This window comes from Macrotis lagotis, chromosome 5 (assembly GCF_037893015.1).
Source record: "Macrotis lagotis isolate mMagLag1 chromosome 5, bilby.v1.9.chrom.fasta, whole genome shotgun sequence".
In the NCBI taxonomy this organism is placed as follows: Eukaryota; Metazoa; Chordata; class Mammalia; order Peramelemorphia; family Peramelidae; genus Macrotis; species Macrotis lagotis.
In genome coordinates, this window is record NC_133662.1 from 148,525,354 (window position 1) to 148,552,200 (window position 26,847).

The following is a 26,847-nucleotide window of genomic DNA, read 5'->3' on the forward strand; positions in this document are numbered from 1 at the left end:
TAATCTCAGAAAAACCTAGAAAGACATATGAATGATTGCATAGTGAAGTGAATAGAACCAGTAGAACATAGTACATAGTAAGAGCTATACTGTTTGATGAAGAATTGTGAATGACTGCTATTCTCAACCATATAATGATCCAAGACAATCCCAAAGGACTATACCATCTGACTCTGGAGAAAGAACTGATTTTCTCTGAATATAAATTGTAGCATGCCATTTCTCACTTTTTTTTTCTTTCAATTTTTCTTTTATTTGAATCTTCTTATACAAAATGACTTATATGGAAATGTTTTACATGATTAGACCTGTATAAACTATATCTGATTGTTTACCAACTCAGCAAGGCAGGGGGCAATAGAAGGGAGGAAGGAATATAATTTGGAGCTCAAAACTTTAAACAAAAATGTTAAAAAGTTGAAAAAAAGAAAATATCTTAATTCTCCATTAGTGCCTGAAGAAAAGGTAATTCACAATTCTGAATAACATGAGATTCTTTGCCTTAGTTCCCAGTCTCCTTTTCTATTTGTCTTCCCTATACATCCTCAGACATCCCTAGTCTTCCTACACACATTCTCTGCTTTAGTAAAATCCATCCCCTTATTTTCCTTGTCATGTGCCATTTCAGATTCACAGAAATGTCCCTATTTGTGCCTTCACTCATGTTTTCTATTTCTAGAGAACAAAGACAGAAAGAAACGGGGTGTGGGGGGGAGAGAGGAAAGGGGGGGGGGAATAAGGAGAGAGGGAGAGGAAAGGAAAGAGACAGAGGGATTCCTTAATGAATTTTCTAGGGATTTGAAGGTAAGTCTGCACATTACTATTCTGTATCAGAAACCTATGAAATTTAGAAATTGAGTCCAAGCTAAATAACTTTTTCATCCTTGCAAAAATCTTCCTTCCAGATTAGGATTTGGGTTGTTTGATGAATGACCAAAGGGTTTTTAAAAATCATTTTAGCTGGTATTTTTCAATCATTTTTTCTTTGAGTGATTTAAAAAATTTTTTATTTTATTTCTAATTTATGGAATAAAACAAGCATTTCCATAACTTAGTTTAATAAAAAGATGATTTCACATGTGTACCTGAAATATTAATTAAATTAATGAAATAATAAAAAACTATTAATTTTAATTTAATTTAAATATAAATTAGATTTAATTATTAATTAAAATGAATATTTCTATTTTATTTATTATTTCAATTATTATGAAAAAACAGTTATAGTAATTAGCTTACAAATAATTTTTCCCTATCTGTTCCAATTTAACTTAAACAAATACTGGCTTATTAGATAGATAGATAGATAGATAGATAGATAGATATGTGTGTGTATTATTAATAAATATTTTCTCAGTCACTAAAATGTGGTATAAAAAGAGCCCTGAATTGGTAGTCAAAAAATGAGTTTGACTCTCAATTCTACTTTCCTCTATGATCTTAGGCAAGTTCATTAACCTCTCTGGGCCTCAGTTTCTTCACCTATAAAAATGAGGGATTAGACTAGATTCCTGATGTCTCTTTCAAATCTAAAATATTATTTTATCAAATTCATCTGTCATGGATATCAATGCTAAATGAGTGGCAGAAGATCATATAATAGGTATATGGTAGAAGAGGGTCCCTGAAGTTCAATGAATTTTCCCAACAATGTGGTTATCAACTCTAAAAAAAAATTGAGAAAATTCAAAATATAATATTCAGAATAATTTCAGTTTCTTTATATGACTCTTTCACTTAATTAGAGAATTCTTTGAAGGATTTATTAGCAACAGTTCTATAGAATACTATACCACCTCAACTTAAATAGCACCTTCATAACTACAAAACCTCAATACATAGCATCTCAGAATACTAGAGGATCATAGGTTCAAATCTGGAAAAAACTTTAGAGGGCACCAAGTCTAAACCAGAGTCATAATAATTAACTTTAAAAATAATGTTAACTAGGGAACTAAATCATTTTGGTATCAGATTAGGGATCAGATATGGTCCTCTGGTTACAATCAAACATTCTTTCTGCTATATCACATCTTTAAAAAAAGTCAGAGTATCAAATAGGTCAAAAAGAAAATTTAAAATAAATCCTACATCATATTTCTTAGGTACTCCTACATCTTGGTCCTTCTGATAATATGCATAGTCAGATTCCAAGAAATATTCTTCTCAAAACATACAGGGGATCCCAGACACAGTCAATAGTAAAAGTGACCCATCCCTTTCCCTGTAAAGTTTAGAGTTGACTGTTTAACTAAATTAACCACATTTGGACTGGGTTCAAAATTAAAGGATGCAGATGTGATTTGTGACCATAAGGAAGGGGGGGGGAGAAAAAATAGAGACTCAGTGCTTATCCCATATAGCAATATGCTTAGAGAAGACAACTGTAACATCCAGGAAACCTGACCTAAGCAAAGAGGAAATAACCAAATATGGATTACACAATGAAATCAGCTTTCCAGTGAAAAAATCATCTGAAGGCTGAGTTTGCACAAGTGGGAATACCCTTTTTTTAAGAACTCATTTTCCAAGCTAAATAATAAAAGTTGTATAAGCATTTGCAAATGTTTATGGGAAAAGCAACAGTCATAATGTGGGGAAACACCCAGTTTTTCTACACATTCATGGGTTCAAATAACCAGAGCTGCTAATTTCTGGAGATCTAATTCAAGTGACATTTCCTACTGAGTCTCATTGGGCATGTTTCTGTTTCACATTGCCTGTCAGCTCTCCACAAATGAGGCTGTAGGCATCATCCACACAAAGAATATATTTGTCTTTATATAGTCTCAGTTTGTGTGGGTTGCTACAAATGATGGAAATAATCTTGGATTGCTGATTAAATGAATTTGAAATCCAGTGGCAAGAAAGTCATTTCTTATAGGATAGAAATAAACTTTTCTTTCTGGAAGAATTATAATTTACAAATGAATGTAATCTGAACTGCAGTCTTATGCACATTGTTCTTTATGTCTCTGACTATTCATAGAAATGCTCATTTTACTTAGTATTTATTAAAGTCTGAAAATATAAATATATGTATATTTTTAAAATCTCTCACTTGCAACTCAAAAATAATTAATTACCTAAGAGAGACAAATTCAATCATTTAAATCAAGTTGCAGATCTTTGAGTGAAATTTCACAAATTAATGGAAATTTTTTAAAATGAATATTTCATAATCACTTGAGAAAATTGTGGACTTTTCCTTCTGTATGCCTGATTTTATATATACATATACATTATATCCTTAGAATTATAAGTGAAATGAAATATAAATACACAGGGCAAATCTGAAGATTTTTGCTACTAGCCTTTTTAAATATATATTTTATTTTCCCTGGCTACATTCAGAAAAAAAAAATTTAACATTCATTCTTAAAACTTTGAGTTCCAATTTCTCTCCTTTCTTCCCACTCCCTATCCCTCATTGAGAAAGCAAGCTATTTGATATTGGTTAAAAATGTATAGTCATGTCATATACAACTTTAAGGTTTGTCAAGCACTTAACATTTTTGTTGTTCAATCATTTTAGTTCTGTCTGATGCTTCAAGACCCCAGCTTGGGATTTTCTTGGCATAGATACTCGAGATAGATACTATTTCTTTGACCAGCTCTTTTGACATGCAGAAACTGAATCAAACAGTGTTAAGTGACTTACTGGTGCCACACAGCAAATAAGTGATGCCAGATTTGAACTCAGGAACATAAATCTTACTGATTCTGAGCCCACTCTATCCACTGCTTCTCCTAGCTTTCTTAAGAACCCTACCTATGTTACTCCAATTGATTTTCACAACACAATAAGGTAGATGTTATTATCATCATCACCATTTTGTAGATGAGGAAAATGGCACCAAGAGAAGTTAAATTACTTTGCAAGGGTCATACAGAATAGATGTCTGAGACAAGATTCAAACTCAGGTCTTGATTCCAAGTGCAATAATACTCTGAAAAAAAAAATCAAATAGGAAGAAATAACATGGTGGGTTTCCTTTTCCTAAGTCGATTGGTCCTCACCATACCCCAATCACCTCAAAGAACCCCAGGTGCAGTGGATAGAGCAGTGACTTTTGAGTCAGGAGGATGGAAGTTTGAAACCTGCCTCAGACTCTTTTAAAAATTTATTTATTTATATTTCTTCCTCAGACTCTTGACACTAACTAGTTGAGTGACCTTGAGCAAGTCATTTAACCCTGATTGTCTCTCATGCAGGACCATCTCTAGTCTTCCTGATCCTTATCTAGCCACTGAACTCAGATGACTCTGGAAGAGAAAGTGAGGCTTAGTACAGTACCCCCTCACTCAAATCCAATTCATGTGCTCGTCATGACATCACCTCCCTGTCTTTTTGAGAATGAGGGACTAACATCAAAGAACCCAGACTTTACCACCAGCCTCAGTGTTCAGAGGAATAGTCTCAAATTATCCAGGAGTTTTGGTATCTATGCATAAAATAACATTCTTTTCATCTTGAGGACTAACTTCCTGATGTTTGTCTTGGGTGTAGGTTTTTTGATTTTGCTTTTTTTTTGTTTTGTTTTTTAGGTTTTTTTGCAAGGCAAATGGGGTTAAGTGGCTTGCTCAAGGCCACACAGCTAGGTAATTATTAAGTGTCTGAGACCGGATTTGAACCCAGGTACTCCTGACTCCAGGGCCGGTGCTCTATCCACTGCGCCACCTAGCCTCCCATTGCTTTGTTTTTTGACATTGTTCCAAGTATAAAAATTACTTGCTATATTTCTGTGCCTTCCAAAAGACTTTATATCAGTGGTTTTCAAAGTGTGGTCTGAGGATCCCTAAGGGTCCCTGAGACCACTTCAGGGTATCTATGAGGTCAAAACTGTTCTTAGATTAATCATTTCAATTTCAAATCCAGTAAATCTCAATAAACATAATTCACACAGACACAAGTTTTTGTGGGCCTTCAATAATTTTTAAAACGTTTTTCCCTCAGTAAATTTTTTAGGATAAGTAGGTGGCACAGTGGATAGAGTTCCAGGCCTGGAGATAGATTTGAGTTCAGATTCAGCCTCAGCTATTTACTACCTGAATAAATTTGTGAACACTTTCTATCAAATGAGCTAGGGAAGGAAATGGCAAACCATGCTAGTATCTTTGCCAACAAAATCCCAGTGGGGTCATGGAGAGTCTGAAATGAGAAGCCACCAACAACAACAATTTTTAAGAATATAATTTGGTCCTAAGACCAAAAAGTTTGAGGATCTTTGCTCTACTTGACCTGTCCTCATGTTTGTCTTATCTCTTTCAGTAGTCTAGTCATTCTCTGCTTGGCTATTAAACTACCCCTAAGACATCAAACCTTCAAGTTGGGTATTTTAGGAATGTATGAGATGAAATACTTCCTTCAATTTTCATGGACACATATAATTCATTAATACCTTCATATCAGTTTTGAAATTTAAGTATTTTTTAAAATAATTTCACTTGGGGGTAGCTAGGTGGCGCAGTGGATAGAGCACCGGCCCTGGAGTCAGGAGTACCTGGGTTCAAATCCAGTCTCAAACACTTAATAATTACCTAGCTGTGTGGCTTTGGGCAAGCCACTTAACTCCATTTGCCTCCAAAAAAAAAATCACTTCTTGGCTGTGTCAAAATATCTGGCCTCAGACTTTTATTTATCATAGCCAAGAAATACTAGTCCTCTTGATCCTGTCTCTAAATATAGCTACTCCCTCAGTAATGAGTTTTATTGAACCAACTGGCCACTGCTGTTTTCAAAGGATAAAAGGGCTCCATAAACACTTTCATTCAAAGTCCTCTGTTCATCAATAACCCCAGATGCTAACTACTATGGCCTATTCACCTAACTACTATATCCTACAAATCATAAGGTATATTTCTGCAGAAGTCAGTTAGAATGGAGAATACTTAGATAACATTTCGAAACACACACACACAAACACACACAGACATCCCACACCCAATACACTGTTTCTTATAAAACTCATGTTCTACCGATGATGGTTTCACAACAGGAATATGTGTGAGATATATCTTCTGGGGAAGATTAATTGATTTATGTACTTATCAAAACACAAATCAGGGTTTAATTTATTATTTGTTGATCATCCAGACTTAATAAATCAATGAAAAAGATCATACTAGAGGTATATGTCTGGATATGAATATATGTATGTATATATATACATATACATATATATATATATATATATATATATATATATATATATTGTAAAATTTGAGAGATGGTTGTAAATATTTACCAGTAAACTTCTGGTTAATAGTATTATCCTTGTATATAAAGAACAGAATATTTTTTTAAGTTTTTTTTTCCTGTTGATTCTGACTATTTTGGTTTAAGCTCTTTCAGTACTTGTGAGTATGCATTCTAAACAAAATAATTAAAAGAATTGAAGTAGATTTGTTTCATTGTTGTCTTTTTTGGCAAATGTTTCAGTGGTTTCTTTTATCTACTCTTTCATCCAGATATACAAAAAGGATTTACAATAGCTCAGAGAAGGTTATTATCTTATGATATTATCTTATGATTTTTTTTTATCAAATCCTCCATGATTCTAGGCAAATCAGCAAATCCTAGACTTCAATAATCAAAATGAGAGGGTTAGATTAGATGGTCTTTGGGTCTCTTGCAGACCAGGTTTTAAAGGTCTTTGATTCTGTGATTATATTTTAATTAATTCTCTAGAATACAATGGCCTAGAATACAAATATAACTGGGGAGGGGGCTTTTTTGAAATAATGATAATTAAATGATTAACCAGAAGTTTTCTTCTACAAGGCGTATTATATTGTTTTAATCCCTTTTCTTTTCCTTATAGAATCATTTATCTTGAAGAGACTCCAAGATATCATTTTTGCAATGAGTGTACAAATTTAAAATCTCTGTTGATGGGGAGATGGGGGTGGGGGGGTGAAGAGATTTGCTGCCGAAGAAGGGATGAAGCCACTCAAGTTTGAAATGAGGCAGGGTAAACTTCTTATTTCATCAGTAATTAGATTGAGTCCATGAAAAAAAGAGAAAGAGAAAGAGAGAAAGAAATATGCCTATATTTTTAGAATCATTTATGGTTTATAAAGTTTATTAAATTGCAAACAAATCAAATTGCTAAATTTAAAAGTTAAATTATAATGAGGTGATTAATAGCCTAAGAAATGACATCAGTTTTTTTTTCTCTTAAAATTTTTTTATAACAGTCATTTCCCGATGACCCTACTCCCACTCTGGATTTGAACCCTCCCTTCTCACAAATAAAAATAATTAAGGAAAAACTACTGACGGAGCAACTGAACCTGAAATCCCCACATCCCTGATGAAAGGAGGGACGTATGTTTCTAATTCTCTATTCTGAAGCCATTTTTGGTATTTCAATTACTCAGAGTTGCTTCCCTTTCGCAACCTTTTAATTTATTTTGTTGCATTTGAATGTTATGAAATGTTGTCATCCACTAAAAATGACAAGTATGAGGAATTTAGAGAAACTTGGGAAAATCTGTTTGAAGTGCTTATGGAGTGAATAAGCAGAAATACAATATCCACAATGATGACAATCAAGTAAATGAAGATAGTCCGAGATTTTATTTCCAGTGTTTCATCAACTTAACAAAAGTGACTTTAATAGGAAAAAAAATAAGAAAAGAATTGTGGACTAGAAGTAAGATTGATTATGTTTGTTTTTTTACCCTATTTTGTAAGAGAGAGAAAGAAAAAGGAAGGAAAGAAGGAAGGAAGGAAGGAAGGAAGGAAGGAAGGAAGGAAGGAAGGAAGGAAGGAAGGAAGGAAGGAAGGAAGGAAGGAAGGAAGGAAATTGCCATTCCCACAGGAGGTTTTCAAGAGAAAAAAGCTTTGGTTTATGTAAAATGTCTTAGATTCAGAAATGAAAGGTCCTATGCCATTCTGAAGTAAACTCCCTATTCCAGATGTCTTGTCAATTTTTCCAATTAAAGGTATGCTGATTTACCAATTGAGGTAATCACACTTTACCTGAGATTTCTCAGTTACTTTAATAAAATAAAGAATCTATTTTAGAGAAGAAGGGGGAGCAGGCAATGAGGGAGGTAAACTCATTCTCTAACTCAGACTGACTGAGCATTGATAGAGTAGAAGAGAAAGCAACCTTTAGCAATTGTCTACCCATTTAATCTGAGAAATAAAGACTGAATATCCAGAAGAAACCTTTCCCACTAATGAAATCAATGGTGAATTTGAGAAGCTCCTTGCTGAAGATTTGGAGGAAGACCTGACCTTCAAAGGATCCAGAAACATTGACAAGATGGTTGAACTGAGATTTTGCTTCAAAGCAAGAATGCTGGAGCAGTGATTGGGAAAGGAGGTCAAAATATAGCTGTACTTTGTACAGACCACATTGCCTGTATTTCTGTTCTAGACAATAGAGGCCTGAGGCCATACTGAGTATAAGTACAGAAAATGAAACAAATAGAGAAATTCTGAAGAAAATCATCCCTGCTTTGGAAGAGGGCCTGCAGTTGTCATGACCTCTACTGCAACCAGCTGGCTCCCACTCAAATCTGATACTGTAGAATGCTTAAATTACCAAGTCTATAAAAAAATGACTTTGGGGGGGCAGCTAGGTGGTACAGTGGATAAAGCACCTGCCCTGGAATCAGGAGCACCTGGGCTCAAATCTGGTCTCAGACACTTAATAATTTCCTAGCTGTGTGGCCTTGGTCAAGCCACTTAACCCCATCTGCCTTGCAAAAACCTAAAAAAAAAATGACTTTGGCTTTGAGTTGAGATTGTTGATCCATTACTGGTAGGAGGAATTAGTAGGGTCAAAGGTGCTAAAATAAAAAAAAAACTACAATACAACACTCAAAGAATATCAAGTTTTTCCAGGAATGCTGTCCTCATTCCATGGATAGAATTCTTATCAGTATAAAGTTTCATAGCGTTATGGAGTACATAAAGATCAGACTGGATCTTATATATGAGTCTCTTATCAAAGGGCATATATAACCCTATAACCCTAATTTCTATGATAAAATCTATGACTATGGTGGTTTCACAATGATGTTTGATGATTAACAAGCATATCCTATAGGATTTCCTATGCAGTGAAGTTTTTATAAAATGTCCCCAGGCAGTAGTGGACATATTCTGCCCATATCAAGAAGAGATTGTGATAACATAGGTCCTCACAGAGGCCCCCCCCATACTTTCTCCTGGATGTAGTGGCAGGGGTGGTAGCAGAGTTTGAAATTTTCCTCTTCCATCACTACCACCTAGAGGAAGAAAGCTTATGACTTATGGCAAAAGAGGAAGACCTAGTGACTGTTTTGATGAGTGCTGATGAGACCTGGGGCTCTGCAATAGATACATGGAGTCTTTCCAAATGGAAGATGCTTATGAACCAGATGTTGCTTCTGAATGTGATTAATTCTTTGCAGGGGACCATGGCTCATATGGTGATCTTGGTGAACCTATTATTACAGCACAAGATTTATCTGAATCTATTATTGACAAAGGTGATCAGTAAATCAAACAACTACATCTTGCTTCTAGAATATCAATTAAAACTGATGAATCTTTGGAAGGATCTGAGGATCGAAATATGAACATTACAAGAACACAGGACCAAATTCAGAATGCACAATGTTTGCTACAAAACAATATGAAGCAACATGCAGATATTGAAGTATTCTAATGCAGTGTGAAACAGTAATCTGTAAAGTTTTCTAAGACTGGTAAAGAACTAAAGAAGTCCTGCATTTTTGTATCTGCTTCTGTTTAAAAATTCAACATTATTCTATTTCATAGCTGTTGTGTATTTGAGGTGTAGTAAAATCATTGCTGTTTACCAGGTGTAATGCTTTAGTTTCTTATAGTGGGAGGAAGTGCAAAATTAACTTTAAAATTTTAAAACAGCAACAGAGTGGATTTTATTTTTGTTCATTGTTGGTGGTAAAATATGTATAGGTGTGTATACCTCCTATAATTATTTTGAATACCTTGCTTTGTGATCACTTAATTTTGAGGGTGGGGGGGAACAGGGAAGAATATCAATTAATCAGTCAATTAATGCCATATATCTCTGACATCCATTCAGAGTAGTGTGCAGAAAGTAATGTTCTTTTTGTGTGTGTGTGTGAGGCAAATGGGGTTAAGTGGCTTGCCCAAGGCCACACAGCTAGGTAATTGTTAAGTGTCTGAGATCAGATTTGAACCCAGGTACTCCTGACTCCAAGGCCAATGCTTCATCCACTATGCCACCTAGCCACCCCTGTAATGTTCTTTTGTAAGAAAGGTCTTATGATTTTTTCAAAATAAATTCAGTGATATATTTTTGATAGTCATTTTTAAAAGACATTATATCTCAAATGGATAAATCTTTTCACCTAGTCAAAAACAGCACTAATTAAACACTAAATTTGATTTTCAGCTCCTCTGTAGTTATAGGAATATTGTCTTGAGCATATAATAAACAAATAGTCCTTGTAGCAAGTTGATGACTTGAAAGTCCTTTGCTTGGGAAAGAATTGCATCACATTCATTCAAGCAACAAGTTGGTTTTTGCAAACACTTGCCCCTGCTCACAGCACAACTTTCTATATTCATGATTGTGGAGAACAACCAAGCTAGGAGCAGTACCATAAATTGGTATAGGTACACACACACCTGAAGCATGATTAGGAAACAGAAAAACACTTGGTTAAAAAAATGAAACTAAATAAATTCTGATTATTTTTAGAGAATTCCTTACATGTCATCTTGCCTGGTGTCCACATGTTAAACTTTGTAAATATATTTGTATATGTACATGTACATACACACATATTATGAATAAATATATACACACACACTTGTTTTTCCATTGTATGCAGAATTGAAAGAAAGACATACCATTTTTCTGTTATATATTTGATTGTGTAGGAAATGTTTGTGAACAATTAAAAAAAGTGATTTAAAAAAAAGTACCTGTGGATATTTTGTGTGATATTTTTGGCATTTGCATTAATAGCTAAAAGTTTTAATTTCACTTCCAAATAGAAATAAACTCACACAACTCTGAATTTGATGTGCCCAGTTCAAAGAATGAGTGACATTGTTTAAAAAAAAAGAATCTGGTTTCATTTCCTATCACAAATTATATTACAAGGTGCCTTGTGCTTTTCATTAGCTGTTATGGTTTTAATTTGCAAACTACTTTGGAATTTTCTCAAAACACAAGATATTTTACTCTTTAAAAGATCTGCCTCTTTGTTTTGCTGGTTACAACACTGAATGCCCAAGAAGTGAGGTATGGAAGGTGAAGAGAAAACCTCTTCTACTTACTTCATGGTCTTTTCAAAAAACTGAAACAAAAAAGTCAAAATAAATAAAATGCTTTAAAAAACTGAAACAAAAAAAAACTATAGGTATGGTAAGCAGAGACAAAGAATATAAATTCAAAAGCTTTTGCTACTTGTATTAGGTATGACCTTTGAGCTTCTTTCCTCTCTAGATCCATGATCCTAGAAATTGTCACATGAGCAATAATTATACTCCAGAATCTGATGTTTCTAGTGTTGTACTGGCAAATATTTAACTGGCTCTCTAAGAGAAAGAAATGAATCCATGATGATTTATATGTATCTATAGCATTTTTCTCCTACACTTTCTTAAACTTAGATAATCAACAAAATAATAAATTAATCAACAAAATTGTAAATTAAGCCCATATCTGTGTGTGTATGTCAGTTTCCAAGGTGTAAACGTTCAAGCTGAAGTGAAACAATCAGCTCTTCCTAGCTGATCGGAGCCAGGGCCAGCATATCTCTGGGTATTTTATATTTTTGAAAGGTATATAGGAAAATGGTTCCAAGAGATCTTAACATTAACATGAGATCTTTATAAGAATGCTTGAAATATTCCCTATCCATTTTCCACAGACCACAGAAGTTAGGCCAATTTGTAAAGAGCTAATCCATTTCTTGCACCACTCCCATCCCACTCTCACCATTGACTCCTGGGGGGGTTTCCATATTTTCAATGTCAAACCCACATGTTGAAATTTGGGCCTCTAAAATATTTACTATTTGAAAATTAAATATATGATATGAACTTTCTTGTCATGTTTTTAGATCACACAGTAATTTATTAAAATATGTTACAATCACAAAAGTCCTGAATTCCAAAATTTTTTAGTCAGAGGAAATGCTGAAATCTCTTACTCCACCCATGAAACCCATTAACCTTTATGCTAAGTAAAACTTATAAACTACCCAAAGTTCTTTAGGGAGTGGCTATGATCAACCCCAATATCTAGGTAACAGTGCTATAGGAGTCCATGGCTGTCCTTTCACCCTGAGAAAAGGCTTGGTGGACAGGCCTGAACAAAGGGTTTAGATGGGAATCTGGACCATCTCTACCTGTTGCTTAGGACCTAGGTGATGGCCCAGACAGAGGTGAAGAGAGATACAGAAAATTTTTTCACTATCACACATCTTAAGCAACACATGTCTTATCTAAAAACTGACCCTGAATTGGCCAGTTATGGTTTCCCATGATCCTTTGATTGAAAACAGACATTTGATAGGTAGGAGGACACCTTTTTTTCTGGTTTCTGGTAATTGTATCTGTTCACTCTATCTGTCCCAACTTGAAAAGTTCCTAATCTTTCCTTCAATTAGAAATCAAATGATCTAATTTTGTATTCTGGTTAATTGTTTTCTTTAAATTATTTGGTCTTATTTGATTAATTTTTTTAATGTATTACAGTTTTTCTCTCCCTGTATACAGGGTCTAGTGCAAAAGATGAGGGATCTGGTCCTGGTTTGATAAGCAATTGGGATGCATTGCTTAAAAAATCAATATGCTCAGAAGTGAGAACTGTTGTTTCCTCAGTCATTGCATCTTTCACCTGCCACGGTAGCTTCTAATGGTAACACACACATTAAGCAGGAAAATAGATGATCAGAAGGGAGAAACTAAAGTTCATCAGAAATAGTTAATCTTGACTCTGAAGCTCACTACCCTGTGTAATTTTAGGAAAGTCAGTTCCCTATTCTGGGCCTCAGTTTCCTTATCTACAAAAATAAAGAGTTGGACTTAATATACTTTAAAGTTCCTTTCTGTCTATGCTCCTATAAGCTCATGGAGATGAGAAGCCATGGAGAAATCAATATTCTTACTATTTTTGTAGATAGAGGACCATTAGCTATAGAAAGGAGAAGATACCTCCTTAAGATTCCTAGACTGGTAGTTCTATTAACAAATCCATAATCTAGATCTCTAAACACTACCTGTTGTGTTTTATTTTTTCAATGTCTACTCACTCACTCAGAAACCTAAAGTAGCTTAGCATTTTTTAAACAAACAAGACTATCAGTAGAATGATGAAATGATTTAACTATACCTCTAAGCATGCTACTTCATCTGGAATAGTACTCCTACAACAAGACATTATTAGTGGTATCCTTATTAATAACATCACAAATTAACTGATGCTTATAGTTCCTAATTCTTCTGGTAAAGTCTTTAAAAGATCCTGGGTGATTACAATGCTTTTTTTTTCTGTTGGCTACATTTGCTTTCCTTGTGACTGTAATGTTCAATAGACAGTGAGCAGTAAATCAGTAAAGTCACAATGCCCCAGGGATACTTTACTCCAGAAATTCATCTTGGTTTTTTATGTTCTTATTCAACAAAGCATCTATTTGAGTCACCTTTCAATATGACCTTTTCAGGTAAGTTCCTCCACCTTCTGAGAAGGGAGGAATTATGTGTCTTTGCTCTACAAATATGAAAGATGGTTCAACTTCATTTGTTCCCCAGGGGGAAATCATGTGACCTGTGAAAGAGGGGAGAATTAAACGTCACAAGGAAGCAATTGTTCAACGCTTTTACTGAATGATTAAAAAAATAAGAAGTGCCATCACGTGTTTATTTTGTTTTAATGAACAAAATTGTAGAGGAAATAATTTATTTTTCATTGTTTCCAGAGTTGTGATTGAAAGTCAATCAGTCACAGTTATGTCATGGCAACCAATCCATGGTCAGAACAGACAAAGTAGAAACAGGACTAGGGAAAAAAAAGGAAGGAACACTTACAAGGGAGGTAACTTTCATGAATTCAGATTGTATTTGACATTGGTTGTACTTAAGTAGAAAGAAACAAAGACTTAAAGCAATTGCTTTTATGCCTAACTCAGAAAGAATGTAAATGCTAATCAATCAATCAATAAGTATTTATTAAATACCTGCTCTGTGATCTGATGCTTGATGTTTGTCCTTCATTCTCAAGACCATGACAACAGGGAGGTGATGCCATGTCAAGCACATGAATTGGATTTGAGTGAAGGGGGGCTGTGCTGTATCACCAGCTTCATTTTTTCCTCTAGTTAAGCCATCTGGGTCCAGTGGTCAGTTATGAATCATCAGAGATGGCATGTGAGGCAATCAGGGTTAAATGACTTGCCTAAGGTCACACAGCTAGTAAGAGTCAAGTGTCTGAGGCCGGATTTCAACTCAGGTCCTCCTGACTGCACAGTTGTTTTCTAACCACTTAGCACCCCTAAATACCTTTTCTGTAGGTATTTAATAATGCTTAACTCTATATACCAGTGGTGATACAAAAATAAAAATAAACTAGCTCCTCACTTCAAAGACTTGACATTCTATCAAAGAAGACAATACAGATAGATAGATAGATAGATAGATAGATAGATAGATAGATAGAGATAGAAATAGAGATAGAGATAGAGATATAAAATAAATACAAAGTGATTTGGAGGTGTAGAAATACAAATAGGAACTGAGTTCAAATCCAGTCTCAGACACTAGCAAGTCACTTAACCTCTTTTTGTCTCAGTTTCCTTAACTGTTAGATAGAGATAATAATAGTACCTTTTTCCTAGGGTTGTTGACAGGATCAAATGAAATAATAGCTGTAAAGCTCTGGTACATAGTAAATGCTTATATAAAGGTTAGTTATTTTACTGTGGTTATGGATAGCTTGACAAACCAGCAGAGTATTCAAATAGAAGCTAACACTTAAGCTGAACTTTGGAAGGAACAAGGAATTCTTAGAGAGCGGTGAAGAAAGAGGACTTTCCAGGCAAGGGAAATGGTCTTTAGGCCTGAGATAGAATTACAGTTTATTCTTTTATAGTACTTTTTTCAGGATCCTGATCTTAATGAAGGAATTCCTTGTGAATACAATTTAAAATACCTTTTGAAAGGAAAGATTTTCCTTTTAATGAGAAATTTGCTTTTCCCACTCTAAGAAGACCTTTTCAACATTGCTAATAAAATTAAGGGTTTCTGTCCTAAGCTTACTCATTTATTTGCCCCACATCTCAGCATTGCTCTACATTTCCACCATTTCCAGTCCTCTAATGTTCCAGTCTCTGAGAAAGTAATGACTCTTCTTACCAGACTATTTGTGTCATCGATCCCTATTCTTTCCAATATCTTCCATAAATTTGCCTTGTCAGTTTCATTTCTGTTTTCTTTCCTTTCTCCAATTCCTCCAAATCTACTGCCTTCTTTCTTTTTAAAACATGCTCATGTGTCCCCCAGCCTTAAAATACTTTCAAACACTATTGTTGTTCAGTCATTTCAGTTGTCCCTGCCTCTTCATGATCCTCATTTGGAGTTTTCTTGGCAAAGACATTGGAGTGGCTTGCCATTGCCTCAGTTTTCTCATCTGTAAAATGAGATAGAGAAAGAAAACATGATTAAGTGACTTTCCCAGAGTCATAAAGTTAATAAGTGTCTGAAGCCAGATTTGAACTCAGGAAGATGAGTCTTCCTCATTTCAAGTCCAGCATTGTATCCATTGTACCACCAAGTAACCCTCAAATACTCTGACACTGCCTCAAATTATTATTCTATCTCCTTCCATTCATTGTCAAACTCCTGAAAATAGTTGTCAATAATCACTACCTTCATTTACTCATCACCCTCTTATGATCCACAGTCTCATGATTTCTGACCCCAACATCAACTGAAACTGCCCTTAGGCTTACCAATGATCTCTTCACTAATGAATCCAGTGTTCTTTGATCAGTCCTCAGTCTATTTGCACCTTCTACAGTTTTTGACATTTTTGACCAACCTCTCCTCCTAAACATTCTTTTTTCCCTTGACTTTTTTTTTAAGGTTTTTGCAAGACAGATGGGGTCAAGTGACTTGCCTAAAGCCACACAGCTAGGTAATCATTAAGTACTCCTGACTCCTGGGCCGGTGCTTTATCTACTTCCACCACCTAGCTGCCCCTTCCCTTGACTTTTGTAACAATTCTCTCTTCTGGTCTCCTTCTGGAAAGCTCCTTCCCAGTCTCTTCTCCTGAATCATGCTCTCCATATTTTATCTTCACTTTTCCTTTACTGATGATATCAACTCCCATAGTCTATTTATCACACCAAACATAGGTATCCAACCCTAAACTGGGTTTTGCTTAATAGCAATTCCACATAGCCAGCTCCATTTTGGACTTCTCCACGTGAATTTCCTGTTGACATCTTAGGTTCTATTTTTCAAAAATGGAACTAATTCTCTTCCCCCCACCCAACCCCACTCTACTTCCCAACTTCACCAAACCTGTTGTAGGGGAACCATCATCTATCCTCTCCATCACTCAAGATTATAATATTGGATTTATCTTTGGATCTTTCCCTCCTTTTTTTTCTGCCACCACCAATATCAGTTCTTCGGTATCTCATCAGTTACTAAGTCTTTTCCACTTTACTTTAATATTTACCCTGAAATCAAACTAACTCTCTCTACTCACGTGGTCACCATCCTAATACTCTCTAGACTATTATCATGGCATCCTAATTGATCTCCCTTACCCCAATTCCTCCTTCACACAACTGCAAAAATAAACTTTCTAAGGTACAGGTATGAACATTTCTCCTCTATCTTCAGTGGCCCCATGTTTTCAGTATGATAAAATACAACTTTTCATTTTTGTGTATTTAATGGCTTCCACACTCTGCTTCTAACCTACATTTTCAGCATTATTTCTCATTACTCTTGTTTCCACACTCTTCATTCCAGTCAAACTGTAAGACTAGTTTATACTTGATCTTGACATTCTATTTCTAGCCTCTCTACATTTCCACAAACTATTCTTAACATCTGAAATCCATTCCTTTTTAATCCATATTTCACAGAATTCTTATTATTTTTTCAAAGTATCAACAAAATCTTTCCCTAATCTCTCCAATTACAAGTGAGTTCTCCCCCCTTCAAATCATTGGATCATAGAAAGAATCTTAGAAGATAGATAGTTTAATCCCCTCATTCTATGAATTTAAGCTAAGATTTAAGAGTCTTTCACTACTTCCAACAGATATGTCTGTGACCCAAGATCTCCTTTGGATTCACAGAAATAATTTGAGCATTTAGTCTAACATTAAAGTTTTCATTTTCTCTCTTTTGTTCTTGTTCCTATCCTGGAAACTGCAAACAAACCTCCTGAATGAAGTTCTAGTTTTGGCTTGTATCTAGACTTCCACAAAAATGTGTAAAAGAACTTCTAGTTCCCCCAGAAGCACCCAATATACAACATGGCTAGTGGGTATTTGAGTGTCTGTATTTTACCCATTACAGAAAATTCTTAAGACATGGAAGATTCACTGGAGTCCCTGAACAAATATAGAAAGACAGAGAACTCAAATATCCTATTAAAATCCCTATAAAATGTAAAGACATGGGACAGCTGGGTACCACAGTGAATAGAGTACCAGCCTAGAGTCAGGAAGACCTGAGTTCAAATCTAGTCTCAGACACTTGATTGCTTACACAGCTGTGTGACCTTGGACAAGTCGTTTAAACCCATTGACCCACAAAAACTGGGGAAATAAAAGAATGTAAAGACACTTTGAGTGATTGCTGAATAAACACCTCCATTCACCTGGGACCAGGTTATTTCAGTGATTCTTGGCAGTATCAGAGTTGACAAGGTTCTGATCTTTTGCTACCCAACCCATCCATGATGGCATGGCTTTAGTGCTTTAGCTACAGGCCAAGATCTTCTGTAGAGGAGTCACTTCATTCTTCATGCACCCTAATAAGGAAATTATCTCCCTCTAGAAAAACTGATGCCACATTTTTTAAAATCAGAAACTCTGGATTTCTTGGGAACCCATTAATTCCCATGGAAAGTCCATTTACCAGAATTCTAGCCTTTGATCTGTGGTCATAAAAAAAAGGAAACAGAGAAACAGAAAGTAACCAAGTCCATGAACTTCTCTTTTAAGCTCACCTATGCAAGCACAGGATGCTCACCATGTATTTCCCCTGACATTTTCCCTTTTCTGCTTCTGGAGTGGTGGGACAGGGATTGCAAGAAGACCCTATCCCCTACCCCCTTCTTTCACTATTGCTTTATTGCCCTCAGATCTGAAAGTACAAGTAAGATAAAGCCCAGGAAGATGGGGGGGGAAGGAAGAAAAAAAGGTGGGTGGCTATGGATAGAGTCATTTCACAACTCATCTTGGAGGTAGTCCCATTCAATATTAATCAACCAGAGGAGATCTATGTACCTTTTCAGCAGGGGACCCTACAGGACCACAGCCTGTAATCTCATCAAGTTAACTGAAGTCTTCATAAAATTGGTTAGAAGATCCAGTTGATGCACCCCTTAGGATTTGATTCAACATCCTCTGACTTAATTACTGTCTGTGTGACCTTAGCCAAGTCACCAACTTGTCAAGATCTCAGTTTCCTCTGTAAAATGAGGGAGGGGATGGGATTGACTGGTGCTTAAGGTCTCTGCTATAAATCTATGATATAATTATCTTATGACTCATTCACTCTCTCTACCTGTTTGACCTTGGACATATTCTCTAACCTCTTTGGGTCTCAGTTTCCATATCTGAAAAGTGTTAAGGTTAGATTAGATGGGCTTCCTCTGAGGTCCTTTACATTTCTAGATCTATAATCTTATGATGCCAAGGACAGCCCTTTTCCAATAAACTTCATATTATACCAATTTGTGTACATGCTGTATCCCCTCACTATTATATAAACTTCTTGATGGCTTATGCATCTTCATATGTCAGGACTTAGAACAATGCCTTGCTCCTGGTAGAAATTTAAGAAATGTTGATTTATTGATCAAAATCATACATGGAGAAAGACATTTCAAACTCTATTTCTAGCATACAAATGCCTTGTAATAAAAATTCCCAGGTGACCACTAAGTTCCTCTTTCACTTCTATAAGTGAAGAAAAGGAGAATTGCTTTTAAATGAGTCGATTATGTAATTAAAATGATAGATCAAGGAAGACCCAGTTGCTAAGTGGCAGCTATATAAGTTTAAACAATGAAATAACAAGCATCTGAAGGTTTCCTCAGATTCTTGCTTCATTACAGATAATGATCAGACTAGACAAAAATAACTAGAATCTGCAATGATTAATTAAATGTTAATTGCTGTGGCTTTAGCAGTGTAGGGAACTCCTATACACCTGTGCTCCAGCACCGCTTCAAATTCCAGTAGATTATTGCTGCAGGCTCCCTTTTGCCTGAGACTCCTGCTATGATTGCTCCCCTTCATCTGGGATTGTGCTGCAAACTGGAAAGAAGACCTTGTTCTAAACCAAATGGCTGCTACTTTCTTCTGAACTTGCTTTGAACTCACTCTAAGACCTTCAGTCTTGGATCTGTGACATGGAACTGAGCAGAGAGCAATAGATTTGTTAGTTTGCACTGTTCCTGCATCTTGAACATGTCAGAAATCCTCTATGCTTTGCTTTTTTCATCCTGTACCCAGAAGAATCCACACTGTTGCTAGCCAGACCCCTACTATCCACAGACATGTCTGTTTTCCTGTGCTAATTTGGCCTGGGAAAATGACACACTTCGTCTTGAATTTCTTTTTTGTTTTTACAAAGGCAATTCACTGCAGCATCTAGCTGCCCTTGTATCTTGAATTTCTTGGTGAGAATTTGGTCAGATGCATTTTCTAGATCTTTTTTAGAGAAACCTGGGGAAATTAGAAAGGGACACTTCTGGATACTCTGACATCTATCAAAGATGATTTTTTAAAAATTGTATGTCAAGAAGCAAGAATTATATGTTTGCATAGCTAGTTAGGCAGCTAGTTAGGTGGCACAGTAGATAGAGCACAGACACTAGAGTAAGGAGAACCTGAGTTAAATCTGGCCTCAGATACTTCATATTTACATAGTTGTGTGACTTTGGGCAAGTCAACATAACCCCATTACCTCGACAAACTTGTAGCTTTTCCAATATTATTGTAACTCATAGAATATTTCCTTTCTTTTTGCCTTTCTGTTTGTTTAAATCCTATGTGTAAACTTCATTTTAATTCAGCTATTATAGTCTGTAAGTCCCTACCTAAATCGAAGGATCCCCAACTTTTTTTAAAATTTCCTTGTTTTTCAATATACCTTCCTGAACTTCCTATTCAATATGCAAAGATACAGATCTTTGAGTCTACTGTGCTACAGGCATTCTCTAAGCTTTCCTAATTTCTTCCATTCATTAATCAAGGAAATGAGTTCTATTGCTTGTTATATTTATATACAAAAGAAATCAAATAGATTTATTAATTTGGATTAGATAATCTAGTAATTAACCAAATATTCCCTGTTCCTTCTTGTACTTCCCTGAGTACTGGAAGTTGAGAGCCAATGTATTAATGCATGAGGGAGTGAATCTGCAATTTTCATGAATACTGTCTAGTGTTTACCCTGTCCTTGAGAAATGCTTCCTAGTGATAGCCATGAGGAACTCATATGCATTATTTATTTTTTAATCTATAGAATAATAAGGAGGTCAGATTTCTATCAGTGTTACCAAATCAACTGGTAGCAACATAAATGTTGCACACAAAGCACTAGGTCCAAAGTCAGGAAGTCATATCTTTGTGAGTTCAAATCCACCTTCAGACACTTAGTTATGTGACCCTGGGCAAATCACTTAACCTGATTTGCCTCAGTTCCTCATCTATAAAAAGCTCTGAAGATGGAAATGGTAAGCTACTTCAGTATCTGTGCCAAGAAAATTCCAAATTGGAGGGGTGAGGTGAGTTTGTTGAACTTAAAGTCAGTGAGACCTGAGCTTCTATCCTGCCTCAGACACCACTAACTGGGTGCCCATGAGTAAATGACTTAACCTCTTCCAGTCTGTTTCCTTCTTTGTAAAAGAAGGGAAATGATATACTTATCTTATAGGATTATTTAGAGGATCAAATGAAATAATATATGCATAGCACTTTGCAAACTTTGAAGAGCTATATAAATCCAAGTTATTGTTTCTATATTTGTTATTAATTATTATTATAAACAAAATTGTAACAAATATAAAAAAATCAATTTGGACTTCATAAAGGAGGTAAAATCTAAACTAGTCTTTGAAGAGTAGGGAGGTCTTTTCAGGAAGAGAATAATGTCATGAGCATACGCAGGAAATATAGGCAGGCTTATACTTCCGATAGAGAGGATTCAAATTCTAACAAAATAATTTGGGACCAGATATAGATTGTCCTAAGTTTCAGGTTTTATTGATTGGACTTTATTGGAAAGAGAACTTTGGACATTGTTGAGTAGTAAAAATATATGATGAAAGAAATTTCTATGATGCACCATTGGTCTCTAAAATGAATTGGAGGCAAAGAGATTAGAGGAATGGAGAACAGTTAGGAGATTATTACTAGTGTCCATGTGTTATTAAGGACTTGACCTAGAATGGTAGCAGTGAAAATGGTAAGAGAGGATGGAGATAGCAATTGGTCTTGTTAATTAAATAGATTTAGGGGGAGTCTAAAGGATGTTGAGAGCAGGGGTTTACTGAGGAGGGAAGGTGATGAGTTTGACTTTCAGACATCTTGATGAGTTACATGGCAAGTTATCCAAGTAGAAATTTCTAAATGAATTTTTTTTTGGCTAATTTCAAACAAAATAAGAGGAAAATGATGTAAAATAATGTAAATTATTTCTTCTTCAAAGAAAGAAATCTAGTAGAAACACTTAATGGTGTACTAATTTTTTTTTAATGTAAAGAAAAACTTCACTCATTTGTTCCTATGTTGTTTTCTGCCCCTTTTAGAAAGTAAACTCCTGACATCTGAATTACTATTCATCTAAAAATATTTCCCCCCTTTACCTGTTAAAGCACTTAGAATTCCCAGTCATGCTGTAGTATAATACAGTCACTGTTTCTATGTTGGAGAAGCTTCTGAATAGCAAAAACTTTTTTATTTTTCTCATTTTCTTACCACCCTTGATCCAAAAGCAAGCACATAGTAGCAGTTCAGTAAGTATTTCTTATTTGGTGAGTTAAATAATCATGATGTTGTGATTTCTACAATAAACTGCAGATTATTTTATTAATTCTCATAAACTTACTGATCATACTAAACTGGTACCCACTAAAAAAAAGCACATCTTTAGCATAGTCTTTCAAAGACTCCTTAAAGAATGGGATTCAAAACTGATAAATAAGAGGATAGTATGGTACTGAATTTAGAATAAGAGGATTTAGGTTTAAATCCTTGAGGAGACAGGGAACAGCATGAAAACATGGGTTGCCTGTATCATGACAAGGTTACCCTTAGAAAAAAGTGACCAAAAAATGAAGGGGGGGCACTATAGATAAAACTTGATATCTTCACAATTTACCCAGGTTTATCCTCTTTGAGATTAACAGGTATTATAGTAAGAAATACATACTTGATGTCTAATAATTTATCTCAATACTCAATTATTATCTTTTTATTGTTACCAGTCATAATTTTAAAAAATCTCAGTGATGCAATGTAGCTTTGTGTCTTTATGTCATGATATGGAATACTTATTATTTTGCCAAATATTTCAGCCAAGGGTTGGCAACGCACTAAACAAGCATTCCCCAGAGAATACACTTTCTGATATATTTTCTAGTATCTGCTTTCAGCCAACTTGGTAATGTGGCAACCAAATATGGAATTAGCCCAGATTCTCTATTTTCAGTTAAAAAAAATTATGTTCCTATTTTTTCTTCCAATATTAACTCATTATATTAATTCAGGCAAGTGTCTTAACCAAGGTGTCTCTTATTTTATGAGTTTTTCATTTGCCATAATTACTGCTTATTAAAAAATAGATATAATAGGTAAAGTACCTAGTACAATGGAAGTGCTTAAGAAATTCTCTATCAATCTATCAATATTATCTATCATTCATTATCTATCTATATCCTTTTTGGAAAATATACTTCAAAAATATTATTAAAAAGGTAGAGAGGAGACCAAAGATTTTCATAGAAATTATAGGTAATTTAAAATGACATAAAATATTATGTCATCAATCAATAATTCAATGAACAGTTATTAAGCACCAAACAATAATTAGGCACTATGTTTATATAAAGATAAAAATGAAACAATCTCTGCCTTTGAGGATCTTACAATCTAGTTGGCCAACTAGGCCAGTTTCTTACACTGGGTATAGGGATATAGATAGAGAGGTAGATGAAAAAAAAAGAAAGAGAGAGAGAGAGAGAGAGAGAGAGAGAGAGAGAGAGAGAGAAAGGAAGGAAAGAAGGAAGGAAGGAAAGGAAGGAAGGAAGGAAGGAAGGAAGGAAGGAAGGAAGGAAGGAAGGAAGGAAGGAAGGAAGGAAGGAAGGAAGGAAGGAAGGAAGGAGATATAGATGCACAGATAGATGGGTAAATAAAAAGGAAAAGTTCTATATAAAGGTTGGAATTTGAAGTGAACTAAAAAGAAAATCAGATATTCTACAAAGTAAACACGAGGAAAACCAGCAAAATGGACAATTTGTGAAGATGATAAAAGGAACACCATATATTAGATAAATTAGAAATGTCAGGTAGTCTAGACCTCAGCATATGTGAAGGGGAACAAAATATAATAAGGTTGGAAAAGTAGTTTGGGGCCAAATTGTATGGGGCTGAGTTTATTTTTAATCTTCAAAATAATAGAGAGCTATTAGAAGTTTGCAGTAAATGTGGCACCACATCCTGGCCCATTCCTGCAGCCTGGTCTGCCAATGCATTTGTATTGTGCTAGTTGATGGTGTGAGTTGTGTTGAGGTCATGAATAGTTATTGAATTTTGCATTCAGTCTTTGATGGGTTGGGCAATTCGGCCCAGAAGAGCTAAAAGATGACCACATTTGAAGTAGAGGGATGAAATGGTTCTTCCTATACTTTATAGAAAAATCACTTTAGAAGCTATTTGGTGCATGGATTAGGATAAAGAGAGCCTTGAAGAAAGGGAACTAATTAGAAGGCTATTATAATAGTCTATGTAAAATATTATAACAGCCTGAAGTTGGGTAGGGTTTTATGAACAGAGAATTCAAGAAATGGAGAAACAACATGATTTGGCCATTGATTGGACATGTGAGGTGAAAGAGAGTGAGAAGTTGAGAAATTACCAAAAGTCACAAATCTGGTTGACTGGAAAGATGGTTTTACCATTGACAGAAATGAGGTCATTTGGATGAGAAATAGATTTGGTGGGAAAGATAATTCATTATGAATTCACTTTTGACTATCCTTCAGGAATACAGTTTGAAGTTTTCAAAATGCTAAAAGTAATATGGAAGTAGAGTCCAGGAGAGAGGCTAGAAGTGATTCACTGAGCTGGGAGTCACTGGTATGGAGGTAAGTAAAACCCGCATGATCTGTTGAGGTCAACAAGAATGAGATCAAAAGAAACAAAGGACTGGGGCACATCTTTTGGATGCACTCACAGTTAGGTTTTGATATGGGTGATAATGCAAAAGAAAACCAAGCAAAGGAAATTGAGAAAGCATAATCAAACTGTTAGGAAGAGAAGCAAGAGCTTGGTGAAATAAAAACCCTAAATAATGTGAGTTCAGAAGGAGAAGTGGTCAATAATTTCAGAGAGGTCAAGAAAGATGAGGACTGAGGATGAGGTCATCAGATATGTAAAAATGGGAGAACTGAACTAAATGACTTTAAGAGTCCTTCCACCTCAAAATCTATGATCTTAAGAAATGCAAAATGGAAGAGGAAAACAGAACCAGAAGAATAAGTAAAAGAGGAAAATATATGAGAATGAATAGATATGGAATCCTGAGGAGAAATTTTTGAGTTGGTGAATTGAAATGTCTCTCTCTCTATATATATATAACAACGTAACAATAACTAACATTTATAAAGAATCCTTTAAGGTTTATATTTACACATGTTATATTATGCTCACAACAACCCTGGGAAGTAGGTGCTATTAATACTCACATTTTACAGAGAAGGAAACTAAGGCAATCAGAGTTTAAGTGACTTGCCCAGAATAAGACAGCTAGTAAGTGTCTAAGGCAAGATTTGAATGCAGACTTTGACTCCTTAATGCCAAATCCAACACTAACCACGGCACCGCCTAACTCCCTCAGAACAGCTTCTTTTTTTTTAATAGAACTTATCTTTGTATTGATTTCCCTCAAACCCTTACTAAAGGTCAATCTATTTTAAATTGTTCCAAATAATCTCAAATAGTCATGAAGTTGTAATTATTTAGGAAATAATCTCAAAAATGGATTCAGAATTAAAAAATAATATTTTTGAGAGGTCATAGTCCTAGATAGGATAAATCTGTGCACCTTCAGATTTCAGAATGGATAGGAATAAATCTATAATATAGTAGACACTTTACTATATCATCATCATGCAACTGATTACAACATGAAGTTAGGTTAAAGAAAAATAGAAGTAGGGGCGGCTAGGTAGTGAAGCAGATAGAGCACCAGCACTGGAGTCAGAAGGACCTGAGTTCAAATTTGACCTCAGACTCTTAATAATTACTTAGCTGTGTGACCTTAGACAAGTCCCTTAACCTCACGGCCTTATAAAAACCAAAAAAAAAATCAAAAATCAAAACAAACAGAAGAAGTAGGTTTATATAATAAAGTGACCTGGGTTTGAATCCCAATGCCAATAATGTTATTTATTATCTGTGAGACTTGAATTCCAATCCCAATAATGTTATTTATTATCTGTGAGTTGGGATAAATCATTTCAATCTGGGTCTCAGATTTCTCAAATTTGAAGTATTCTTTTAGCTCTAGATCAATGATCTCTATATCTAAGGAATTCAAATTATTTTAAGCAATTTTTATTTTTTAATTATATTGAATACTAATGAAATCTACTATTTGCATTTAAATACATTCATTTCAATACATAGCATATTGCAGCTAGCTTAATCTTGGTCAGCTTTCAGTTTCTTCATCTTAAAATATGATAATAGCAACTACTTCATGGGGCTATTGTGAAGATCAAAAATTCTTTGCAAACCTTAAAGAACAATATACATGCTAACTAATATATTATATGTTTAGTTAATACAATTTCAAATGCCATTGTATCTTCCAAAATGTTTTAAAACCTTGATGGTGCCTTGGATAAGATCTAGGGTCCTGCTAACTCTGCTTTGTATTGGGACAGACTTAGATTCATTTTCCACATCAATCTATCCAGCCATTTATTTTCTATGGCTAGCATCCTCTGGGTGTGACCCAGTAGATTTCTATTTCAGTGCTCACTGTAAACACATGTACTATGTGTACCTGCTGCCACGGAGACTGTCACAATAAAAAAAAAGCCAGATGAGATCATCACCTTTAAGGATGGGGTGGCAATTGATCAGAATCCTGATATCTTCTTTACTCAGTAAAAGACTTGGTAACCAGGGAACTTCTCCAAAGGGGCTACCTTTTGATACTGAACCCCAAAAGAACACTCAAATAGTCTTCCACATGCCACAAGCATGTTATGCTTCTCCCCCCAATTCCCAGATAGCTTTCCACTTTGATAGGTCAGTGTTTGGATCTTGGGCTCCCTGGCAATGCTGTCTTTTACGTTGTATACTTCTTAAGTTTTACTTCATTCCACAAATCTCCCTAAA

At 35.1% G+C, this 26,847-nt stretch overlaps 1 pseudogene; it reads left to right on the plus strand.

Moving 5' to 3' along the window:
- The window catches only part of LOC141489412 (heterogeneous nuclear ribonucleoprotein K-like), a 46,323-nt pseudogene extending 36,655 nt beyond the window's left edge, over nucleotides 1-9,668 (plus strand).
- Nucleotides 9,669-26,847: the final 17,179 nt, after the last annotated feature.